Genomic DNA, 12146 nt, shown 5'->3' on the forward strand with positions numbered 1-12146 from the left:
TGCTAAGAGTGCTCGCACTTGGTAGTAATTATTTTGGGCAATAAATCCATCAGATCTGACTGCGAATGCACAAAGGGAGGACCTGTGCTTGAAAAGAAGTGTTACTCTTCAGAGCGTAACCTACCTAAGAACTAGCTTCAAGCTATGGATTTGCTTGTATTTTACTTTCCTGCTGGAGCTGTAAGTTCTGTACATAAACCCACTGGCCAGGGGCCTGCACCGCTTCTGGAACAGGAATGTGTGCTGACTAAAGATGGTGCATGATGGTTGTTCATACCTATAGGTCTTCCCCCATCATCTGTCTGCATGTCACCAAATACAGCCATGGTAGCACAGCCCTGGGGTAGACCATGTACCACTCAGGCCATTCCTTCTGGCTAAACGCTACTGGCAGCTTCTAGCTCCTGGATAGAACAAACCCACAGATGATACTGTGGCTGAATGGCTTTGAATCCATGACAAAATGTGTAGAATTTATTATTTTGACACTTGTGCCCTTGTTGCAGAAGGAGAAGAAGAGATGAGCTGGATGAGGGGAGATGTATATCATGGCTGAGATTTCCAAACGAGATTATGAGCATTCAATAAGACACATAGGCCCAGACCTTTAAAGGTAGTTAGGTGCCTAAATACCCTTGAGTATCCCAACCGAGATCCATAGCATTTTAACTAAGTGTATGGCTCTAACAAAACGGTACCATCCATGCTGAAGTGAATTGTTCTCTGTCGGACTGAAAATGTACTGGACTCCTGTTGCTTCTGCCCATGAGCCTGCTCTCTAGCGGGAACTTGCAGTCTGCTGCTCTCCTTCAGAGTAGCTCTGAATGTCACGTGTAAGACGGTTCTGCCAATGAGTCAGAAACCCAGTTAGCTACACTAGGTCTGTGCTTACAAAGGTTCAGGTGAAACGCACACACCTATGGCATGCACGCGTGCTGGGAATGATTGGCTGAATTCAGTAACCGCTGGGCAATTAAAGGAAACACTCCCCTTCCTTCCAACTCCGACTCCTCCGTGCATAAAAAGAAGTACAAGCGAGCTGGATTGGAGCCATGAAAGGCTCCCATGCAAATTATTGCTGCAAAAGGCAAGAGTAATATGAGTGAGCCATGGGCTGGAGGTGAGTGTGTGTATACTAAACTGGGCAGACCATACCCTATGACCCCAAGCCCTGTCCCAGAAGGCCCTTCCTGTAGGGTTGCCAACTTTCTATTGGCACAAAACCAAACAGCCTAGCCCTGCGCTGGTGCCCAGCCCCCCACACACACTACATTCCCCCTCCCTTGGTGGGTCGCTCTCCCCCCACCCTCGCTCACTTTCACTGGGCTGGGGTTTGGGGTGCGGGAGAGGGTGAGGGCTCCAGGGTGGGGTCAGAAATGAGGGGCTCGGGGTGTGGGAGTGGGCCCTGGGCTGGGACAGGGAGTTGGGGTGTGGGAGGGGGTGAGGGCTCCGGCGATGAGGGGTTTGGGGTACAAGAGGGGGCTTGAGGCTGGGGAGTGGGGCCGACGGATTTGGGGTGCGGGAGGGGGCTGCGCGTTGAGGCAGGGGGTTGGCATGCAGGAAGGGGTGAGGAATTGGGGTGGGGCCGGGGATGAGGGGTTTGGGGTGCAGGAGCGGGCTCTGGGTTTGGGTGGGGCTCAGGGTTGGGGCACGGGCTTACCTTGGACGGCTCCTGGTCAGAAGTGTCGTGGGGCTAAGGCAGGCTAGTTTCAACCTGTCATGGGGCACTGTGCTGTGCCCCAGAAGCAGCCAGCAGGTCCAGCGAGGCTGGGGGGCAGGAGGTACAGCGTGATGCCCCAGGACAGGTAGGGACTAGCCTGCTTGAGCTCCGCAGCACCGCCGACCGGACTTTCAACAGCCCAGTCAGCGGTGCTGACCGGAGCCACCAGGGTCCCTAACTTCCTGCCCCACTGAACACAAGCCAAATGAGAACTTACCTGTGTATTTTCTGTAGCGTATGTTGTATCGGTAACAAAGTCCTAGCAGTGTGAGAACTCAATACCACAATCAGCTACTGAGGGTCAAATGCTGCTCCTAGTTACACTGCTACAAATGTGGGCTAATTCCACTGGCTTCAGCAGAATAATTCCAGCTTTACACTAATGTAAATGCCAGCAGAGATTGCTTCTGTACCTTCTCTGAGCAACAGGGAGAGACCACGTGTGATGGAGTGAATTTAATTTGGACAAATTAGAGGGGCTCTATGGTCTATATTTGTGTCTTGAAGGAACGGGGCTGAGTTTGCCTGAAGAACTGTTACTTTGCATTTCTTTCATTGTGATTGGGGCTGATACATTCACACTACTTAAGTAATTTTGTTAAGCAAAAGAAACTAGATTAAACAAGACAAGACACTTCCCCTTTGCCAGTGGCCTGGGGCCCATCTGCTCTGTGCTGCAGCTGATGGGGGTGCAGATGCTCCCTATCTAGCTGGGCTATCATTGGGGATTAGCAGGCTCAGCGGGAGCAGATGTAACAAGGAGACCTGGGGGAAGCGGGGCAAACCTGCAAAGCCAGAGAGACCTAGGTAGGAGAGAGGATGGAAAAGGCATCCAGTCTACAAGAGATGATGAGCAATTTTTCTGGTTCAGGAAGACTAACCTGACCAGATTCAGAGGCTTTGATTGGGAGCCCTGAACTAGGATCTTCAAGAACAGTTTGTAGTAATTGCTCCTTCCCTGAAATCTTATTAAAGGAAGAAATCTTATTACTTTGGGTTTTTTTGGCTTCTACTGGCTTGGATCCTTTATAGAGAATATTTTAATGCCCCAATTGGGGCAAAGTAAGGCAGGGCTCACCTGCAGAGCCAGAGCTGGCGTGCAGGGATGGCTCATACCCTTTTAAAAAGTGCTAGAAGAGAGATATTTAGGCCACCCCACAACTTGCATGTTTAAAGCCAGGCACCCTAAAGTGTATTTGGACTGCAAAAGAGAAATGGAGAGGATTTTGCAAGTGCTCAATTCACACAATGCCCTTTCATTGCAGCAGGAGTTGTAGGTGCTCAGGACCTCTGAGAATCAGGTTGCTTGGCCTTAACATTAAATTAAAAAAAAGTCAAGTAAAGATCAGTTACAGATAGAAAAATAATCAAGTCAGGAAAAAACTTCCCCTAGGATTGCATAGACAATCCAGGAAGTTTTTGGAAAGCGTAGGGGACAATTTCCTGGTGCAAGTGCTAGAGGAGCCAACTACGGGGGGAGCTTTTCTTGACCTGCTGCTCACAAACCGGGAAGAATTAGTAGGGGAAGCAAAAGTGGATGGGAATCTGGGAGGCAGTGACCATGAGTTGGTTGAGTTCAGGATCCTGACACAGGGAAGAAAGGTAAGCAGCAGGATACGGACCCTGGACTTCAGGAAAGCAGACTTCGACTCCCTCAGGGAACGGATGGGTAGGATCCCCTAGGGGACTAACGTGAAGGGGAAAGGAGTCCAGGAGAGCTGGCTGTATTTCAAGGAATCCCTGTTAAGGTTACAGGGACAAACCATCCCGATGTGTCAAAAGAATAGTAAATATGGCAGGCAACCAGCTTGGCTTAATGGTGAAATCCTAGCGGATCTTAAATATAAAAAAGCAGCTTACAAGAAGTGGAAGGTTGGACATATGACCAGGGAAGAGTATAAAAATATCGCTCAGGCATGTAGGAATGAAATCAGGATTGCCAAATCGCACCTGGAGCTGCAGCTAGCGAGAGATGTCAAGAGTAACAAGAAGGGTTTCTTCAGGTATGTTGGCAACAAGAAGAAAGCCAAGGAAAGTGTGGGCCCCTTACTGAATGAGGGAGGCAACCTAGTGACAGAGGATGTGGAAAAAGCTAATGTACTCAATGCTTTTTTTGCCTCTGTCTTCACGAACAAGGTCAGCTCCCAGACTGCTGCGCTGGGCATCACAACATGGGGAATAGTTGGCCAGCCCTCTGTGGAGAAAAAGGTGGTTAGGGACTATTTAGAAAAGCTGGACGTGCACAAGTCCATGGGGCCGGACAAGTTGCATCCGAGAGTGCTAAAGGAATTGGTGGCTGTGATTGCAGAGCCATTGGCCATTATCTTTGAAAACTCGTGGCGAACGGGGGAAGTCCCGGATGACTGGAAAAAGGCTAATGTAGTGCCAATCTTTAAAAAAGGGAAGAAGGAGGATCCTGGGAACTACAGGCCAGTCAGCCTCACCTCAGTCCCTGGAAAAATCATGGAGCAGGTCCTCAAAGAATCTGTCCTGAAGCACTTACATGAGAGGAAAGTGATCAGGAACAGTCAGCATGGATTCACCAAGGGAAGGTCATGCCTGACTAATCTAATCGCCTTCTATGATGAGATTACTGGTTCTGTGGATGAAGGGAAAGCAGTGGATGTATTGGTTCTTGACTTTAGCAAAGCTTTTGACACGGTCTCCCACAGTATTCTTGTCAGCAAGTTAAAGAAGTATGGGCTGGATGAATGCACTATAAGGTGGGTAGAAAGTTGGCTAGATTGTCGGGCTCAACGGGTAGTGATCAATGGCTCCATGTCTAGTTGGCAGCCGGTGTCAAGTGGATAGCCCCAGGGGTTGGTCCTGGGGCCGGTTTTGTTCAATATCTTCATAAATGATCTGGAGGATGGTGTGGATTGCACTCTCAGCAAATTTGCGGATGATACTAAACTGGGAGGAGTGGTAGATACGCTGGAGGGCAGGGATAGGATACAGAGGGACCTAGACAAATTGGAGGATTGGGCCAAAAGAAATCTGATGAGGTTCAATAAGGATAAGTTAGGACGGAAGAACCCAATGCACAGCTACAGACTAGGGACCGAATGGCTAGGCAGCAGTTCTGCGGAAAAGGACCTAGGGGTGACAGTGGACGAGAAGCTGGATATGAGTCAGCAGTGTGCCCTTGTTGCCAAGAAGGCCAATGGCATTTTGGGATGTATAAGTAGGGGCATAGCGAGCAGATCGAGGGACGTGATCGTCCCCCTCTATTCGACATTGGTGAGGCCTCATCTGGAGTACTGTGTCCAGTTTTGGGCCCCACACTACAAGAAGGATGTGGAAAAATTGGAGAGAGTCCAGCGAAGGGCAACAAAAATGATTAGGGGTCTGGAACACATGAGTTATGAGGAGAGGCTGAGGGAACTGGGATTGTTTAGTCTGCAGAAGAGAAGAATGAGGGGGGATTTGATAGCTGCTTTCAACTACCTCAGAGGTGGTTCCAGAGAGGATGGTTCTAGACTATTCTCAGTGGTAGAAGAGGACAGGACAAGGAGTAATGGTCTCAAGTTGCAGTGGGGGAGGTTTAGGTTGGATATTAGGAAAAACTTTTTCACTAGGAGGGTGGTGAAACACTGGAATGCGTTACCTAGGGAGGTGGTAGAATCTCCTTCCTTAGAAGTTTTCAAGGTCAGGCTTGACAAAGCCCTGGCTAGAATGATTTAATTGGGGATTGGTCCTGCTTTGAGCAGGGGGTTGGACTAGATGACCTCCTGAGGTCCCTTCCAACCCTGATATTCTATGATTCCTAGCCCCCCACATGGGAACTGTAGACTAGAGGGTTAAATTGATTTTAAATGGGTTAGAAATAGAGTTCTCTGTTTACTTTTTACACTATAATTAGGCTTGGCAGAATTCAATTTTTATTTTCTTATAATTTTGACATGTATTTATTTGGTGTTTGTTTTAAGCATTTTATTTTCAATTGTGGGAGATTTTGGGGAGGGTTAGACAATTAATTATTTAATGACAATGGATGTTGAGAGTCAAAAAGTTAAAGCTTTATAAAGGCTAAAACACAAACTGTCATAATATATACAGTAAATATCCTTAAAGCAAACTGGTAAGTTCTTAAGCAACACTTTTCATACTTTGCCTATCTGTACATTTTGATGATTAGTGATCAGAATATTTGTCAGTTTGTGTGTACAGTGAAATTGATATTTGTTGACATTTACTGATAAAAATCTAACCCTGTTCAAACCCTAATTATAACTATTAGGCCAGATTAATTCCTAAACAAGGAAATGTCTGTTGTCAAAATGTTATGTCTGCTATTATTCCAGATGCTGCAACATTTGTTACTCCATACCAGTCCCGTACTGAATTCATAGTGGCATAGGTACACGTCACAGTCATCTGCTGGAGGCACCAGACACAAAACACAAGACGGATGTCTGCACAAGTACTTGAGATAAGGGAAAATAGGCTTACTGGTTAGCAGTGGAAAAGCTTTTATCTTCTGTCGGCCTTGAGCCACGAGAGGGCAGAGGTACACATGCACATTAGCCAGATTCTTGCAGCACAGTTAGATAATTTCAGTTTTAAGAGACAGAATTAATTACAGACATAGAGCATTCAATATTGCAGGCAAATTTGGCGCAGGTTTATTGTGTATACTACGTAGTAATGATTCAAAAAGGAAACAAATTCCAGCTTATGCGAAATGGGCTGGTGGGTCTCAGTGCGGTTCCTAGGGGACAGGTACATTGCAAAACAACCATCATAACTTGCACTCTTACGGCCAGTCTCAGCAGCCAGGGAAAGGACTGAATAGGTTATGGAGACTGGTGCATGTAGCTTTGTAACTGATGCATCCGATGAAGTGAGCTGTAGCTCACAAAAGCTGATGCTCTAATAAATTTGTTAGTCTCTAAGGTGCCACAAGTCCTCCTGTTCTTCTTTTTATGGATAGCCTCATAGCAAGAGTCCAAGGGTCAATTTACCTTGCAGTTATAGTTCAGGGGAGTGTCAGCCACTGGTGAGAGGATGTTAGGAAACTAGCCCCCAGCTTCAGAGGCCGCCTAACATCTCCAGCCTGTGAGCCACTCAAGCACTCTCCTCTGGGCTTTGCCAGCCCTTAATTTGCCTTCCAGATTAACAGTAGGTGAACCCTAGTCCCTGAGTCCCTTTGAAGAGTTCCCCTGTAGTGTCCAGCCCTTTGTGATCTAAACACTGAAAGAAATACCAGCTCTCTGCTGTCTCCAAAGGAACAGTGTACACACCAACTTGTAAGCTTCAGCTCTGGACCAGCACTTTTCTTGATATCACAGCACTGAGATATAGTTATAGTGAAAACAAAAATATGTTTATTATCAAAGATTCAAGTGATAGTAAGAACATTGGAAATAAAAGATTACACAAAACCAAAATCATAACACACTTTCTAGAGACTAAATGTAACTACTAGGATAGTTTACTGTCTACAGAAGTTTTATTTCACCCAAAGTATTTGCAGCATTTTCAGCGAATGTTGGCTGAGATCCTATTTTCATGAATGTAAATGAACTGTCCTCTACTTCCCAGATGCAAGATGAGGGGGTGTCTTCTCTTCCTCCTTTGTACACCCACAAAGTTCATTGACTTGGCCTCAGAGACAGGGTAACCACCCATGGCTTGTTTTTCCTGTGTGGTGCATTCCTGTTGACTTCACATCTCTTCATTAACATCTGACTTTGTATGTAAATAGGCATCCATTGTCTTAGTATACAATACTCAATTTATATCCCAACAGAGAGATACATTACTTACCTTCTGTCTGGAAGAAAATCTGTTCTCCACCTCTGCTAGTGACTAATGCCTTGATACGGACTTTAAAAACATATTTTCAGTATATATACCTAACTCCTTACATAGTATCTGCACATATCTTTCACAATGATATTAATGACCAGTGTGATCCTGGCTTTCCTTGAAGACCTCACATGCCATTCTCTGGCATACCAGAATGAACATACTAGAATCAAGATATTTTTGTAATGCCCTTGCCAGTTGGCATTAGGGAGTTCTTGGGTCATACTACCTGTTGGATTTTCCATACAAAATGGATCATTAAAGGCTCTCTTAGGCTTGTTACCCAAGCATGCTAACTGCCTGATGAACAGCAGTGTGAAGGTAATGCCAAATAATTTGGAAGGGATGGACTGTCAAAGGAAATTAGTGAAAGGGCAAATGGGGATAGTCTAGTCAAAAGTCACGATGGCCAAAGAGAAGATGCACTTAAAGAGGCTGAGGGGCTTTCTGGTTGAATCATTGTCTCCTCATTTATTGGACTGAGGCTGTGAGGGGCTAGAATCTGAGAATCTCAGGGTGCCAAGTATCAGCCATGTTAGTCTGTATCCACAAAAAGAGCAAAGAGTCTGGTGGCACCTTAAAGACTAACAGATTTATTTGCACATAAGCTTTCGTGGATAAAAAAACCCCTCATTTCTTCAGATGCATGGAGTGAAAATTACAGATACAGGCATAAATATATAAAAGTATATTTATGTATCTGTAATTTTCACTCCATGCATCTGAAGGAGTGAGAATCTCAGGGATTGCAATTGGCTCTGACTGAGGGAGGGATTAACCATTTGTGTTACTCACTGTTGGAATTCATAATGTTGTCCCCTGGCCTGCTCATCCTAAAAGCAGGAAGTAAAAAACTTGTCCCCGTGGGGCTGCCAGGACGGCTGTGTCTGGCTGCAATGTTCAAAGGAGCAACAGGGCTCCCTGTATGGGATCTTTTTTATTGTCGCCACCCAGTCCCTAGGCAAATTACCGCACTGAACTCAGCTGGGGGGCTGTTGAACTTCTGCACAATGACACGGAGAACAATTCTCCACTGCTGGAGGATTGGAAAGGTGGATAGTTAAGGAACTTTAACCATAGCGATGGGATATGTAACGGATTGGTGCAGAGAGATGGGAGGTGGGAAATAAATACATATCTCATGAACGTAACTTGGAGAATGAGGCTTCCACTGCAAGTGTGAAGGCTGCAATCCAGGCCAACACACCAGGGACTGAAACAGGGACTTCCAGCGCTAACAGCACGAGCTGCTATAGCTTGAACTAATGAGCCAAGGCTCCCCAGACTCCTGTCCTCTGTGGGTTGGGCACTGAGACGGACCTGTTTCACACACGCACCAGTAGGTTACACAAGTACACATTGTGAAGTGGTTTTCAGTGAATATTCACTCACAGTCCCGTTCTGAATATTCCTGAGAGTAAACTCATTCAGTATGATATTCAGGGAAAGCTAAAGCAAGAGAAATGAATTCCCTTCTAAATGCAATAAATGTCTGTGAACATTTTTTTTTCTCATTTTCTTAATTTCCTTATTTTTGAAGAATTTCCGCTTTTTAGCAGAAAGTGGTGCTGAGCTCACTTTGCTTACCCAGGCACTGCAGGGAATGTGTCAATGATTCTCAAATGTGTCAGAGTTTAACAAAACAAAGAACAAAGCCCATAATACAGAGTGGACAAAAGATAGAATCGCGGTTACTTTTCCATATCACCGCTTCCTCCAGTATGTTGACGTCTACTCACAACCTTACATAATCTTCCATAAACAATGCCTGTCAGCATAATATTTGTAGTTCTTTTTCATTATTAAAGTAGGGCTGTCAAGCGATTAAAAAATTAATCGCGATTAATCGCAAGATTAAAAAAATTAAGTGCGATTAATGGTGTGATTAATTGCACTGTTAATAATAGAATACCATTTATTTAAATATTTTTGGGTGTTTTCTACATTTTCAAATATATTGATTTAAATTACAAAACAAAACACAAAGAGTACAGTGCTCGCTTTATTTTTGATTACAAATATTGGTGCTATTAAAAAACAAAAAAAAGTATTTTTCAGTTCACCTCATACAAGTATGGTAGTGCAATCTCTTAATCATGAAAGTTGAACTTACAAATGTAGAATTATGTACAAAAAATAACTGCATTCAAAAATGAAACAATGTAAAACTTTAGAGCAGAGGTTCTCAAACTGTGGTCTGTGGACCACCAGTGGTCCGCAAGCTCCATTCAGGTGGTCTGCGGATAGTTCCCTCTAAGGTGTGCGCTTGAGTGGCTGCACACGAGAGAATGAAGGGCCACCCACCTAATTAGTGGAGCTGCGCAGGTGTGGCTCCTCTAATTAGGTGCTTGGACCCTGGAGAAGACGCACATGTAAAGTGAGGTGGTGGCCTTGGGAATAGGGGGTAGGTGGGAAGGGGCAGTGGGGTGAGAAGAGGGGGTGGGGAGAATTTAGGATGTGCAGGGTTGCAGCTGCCAGAGAAAGAGGCGACTTTCCCCAGCTCCAGGGCTGTGGCTGCCAGGGAGAGATGGCCCTCCTTCCCAGCCTCTGCTCTGTGGCTGCTGTGGCGGGGGAGAGACCTCCTCCTTCCCAGCCCCAGCTCGGGGGCTGCCGCGGCAGGGGAGAGAGGGCACATCCATCATATTAGAAAGGTGAGACTACTGATATTAAAATATGAGTTGTGTGCTTTTATTTGTAGAACAAAAAATGTTTATTATTATTAAGGGTTTTTTTTATATAGCGCTTTCATCCCAAGTACTTTACAATACTTAGTTAACAGTAGAAACAACATTTGGAAAGATCATTAAGTGGTCCGCCGAGACCCTCACCAATTTTCAAGTGTTCCACGAAAAAATAAGTTTGAGAATCACTGCTTTAGAGCCTACAAGTCCACTCAGTTCTATTTCTTGTTCAGCCAATCATTCAGGCAAACAAGTTTGTTTACATTCACAGGAGATAATGCTGCCCGCCCACTCGTAGTTTACTATGTCACCTGAAAGTGAGAACAGGAGTTTGCATGGCATTGATGTAGCTGGTGTCACAAGATATTTACGTGCTAGATGCGCTAAAGATTCATATGTCCCTTCATGCTTCAACCGTCATTCCAGATGACATGCATCCATGCTGATGAGGGGTTCTGCTCGATAACGATCCAAAGCAGAGTGGACCGATGCATGTTCATTTTCATTATCTGAGTCAGATGCCACCAGCAGAAGGTTGATTTTCTTTTTTGATGGTTCAGGTTCTGTAGTTTCTGCATCAGAATGTTGCTGTTTTAAGACTTCTGAAAGCATGTTCCACACCTGGTCACTCTCATATTTTGGAAGGCACTTCAGATTCTTAAATCTTGGGTCGAGTGCTGTAGATTTCTTTCGAAACTTCACATTGGTACCTTCTTTGTGTTTTGTCAAATCTGCAGTGAAAATGTTCTTAAAATGAACAACAAGTGCTGGGTCATCATCCGAGACTGCTGTAACATGAAATATATGGCAGAATGCGGGTAAAACATAGCAGGGTACATACTATTCTTCCCCCAAGGAGCTCAGTCAAAATTTAATTAATACATTATTTTTTTAATGAGCGTCATCAGCATGGAAGCATGTCCTCTGGAATGGTGGCTGAAGCATGAAGGGGCATATGAATGTTTAGCATATCTGGTATGTAAATACCTTGCAATGCCAGTTACAAAAGTGCCATGTGAACGCCTGTTCTCACTTTCTGGTGACATTGTAAATAAGAAGCGGGCAGCATTATCTCCCGTACAAGTAAACAAACTTGTTTGTCTGAGCGATTGGCTGAACAAGAAGTAGGACTGAGTGGACTTGTAGGCTCTGACGTTTTACATTGTTTTGTTTTTGAGTGCAGTTATGTAACAAAAAAAATCTACATTTATAGGTTGCACTTTCATGATCAAGAGATTGCACTACAGTACTTGTTTGAGGTGAATTGAAAAATACTATTTCTTTTGTTTATCCTTTTTACAGTGCAAATATTTGTAATAAAAATGATAATATAAAGTGAGCGGTGTACACTTCGTATTCTGTGTTGTAATTGAAATCAATATATTTGAAAATGTAGAAAAACATCCAAAATATTTAATAAATTTCAATTGGTATTCTATTGTTTAACAGTGTGATTAAAACTGTGATGAATCGCGATTAATTTTTAAAATCATGATGAATGTTTTTGAGTTAATTGCGTGAGTTAACTGCGACTAATTGACAGCCCTATAGTATAGTCAATAAAGTGCAGCTACTTTCCTGAGAATTTCTTCTGCTCTTTGGATCTTGAGCACAGACGGCAACCTTTGTGAGGCAGACAGTTGTGGCTAGGGGCTGGATCACAGAGCTACAAACCAGTGTCTACCCATGACTCTTTTTGATTCAATGCATATACATTTGGACAAATCATCTAAACTACATCACTATATCAATTTCTCTGTCTGTAAAACAGGGATAATGATACTCACCTGCCTTTGTCAAGCCCTTTGAGATCTTCTGATGAAAAGAACCCAGTATTTATTTTCATTTGTTTTATGTTACTAATATAATAATCCCCGCAAATGACCGTGAGGGCCATGGTGCATAAACCAGTAAGAAAACTAGAGCAAGGCAAA

This window comes from Lepidochelys kempii, chromosome 16 (genome assembly GCF_965140265.1).
Source record: "Lepidochelys kempii isolate rLepKem1 chromosome 16, rLepKem1.hap2, whole genome shotgun sequence".
In the NCBI taxonomy this organism is placed as follows: Eukaryota; Metazoa; Chordata; order Testudines; family Cheloniidae; genus Lepidochelys; species Lepidochelys kempii.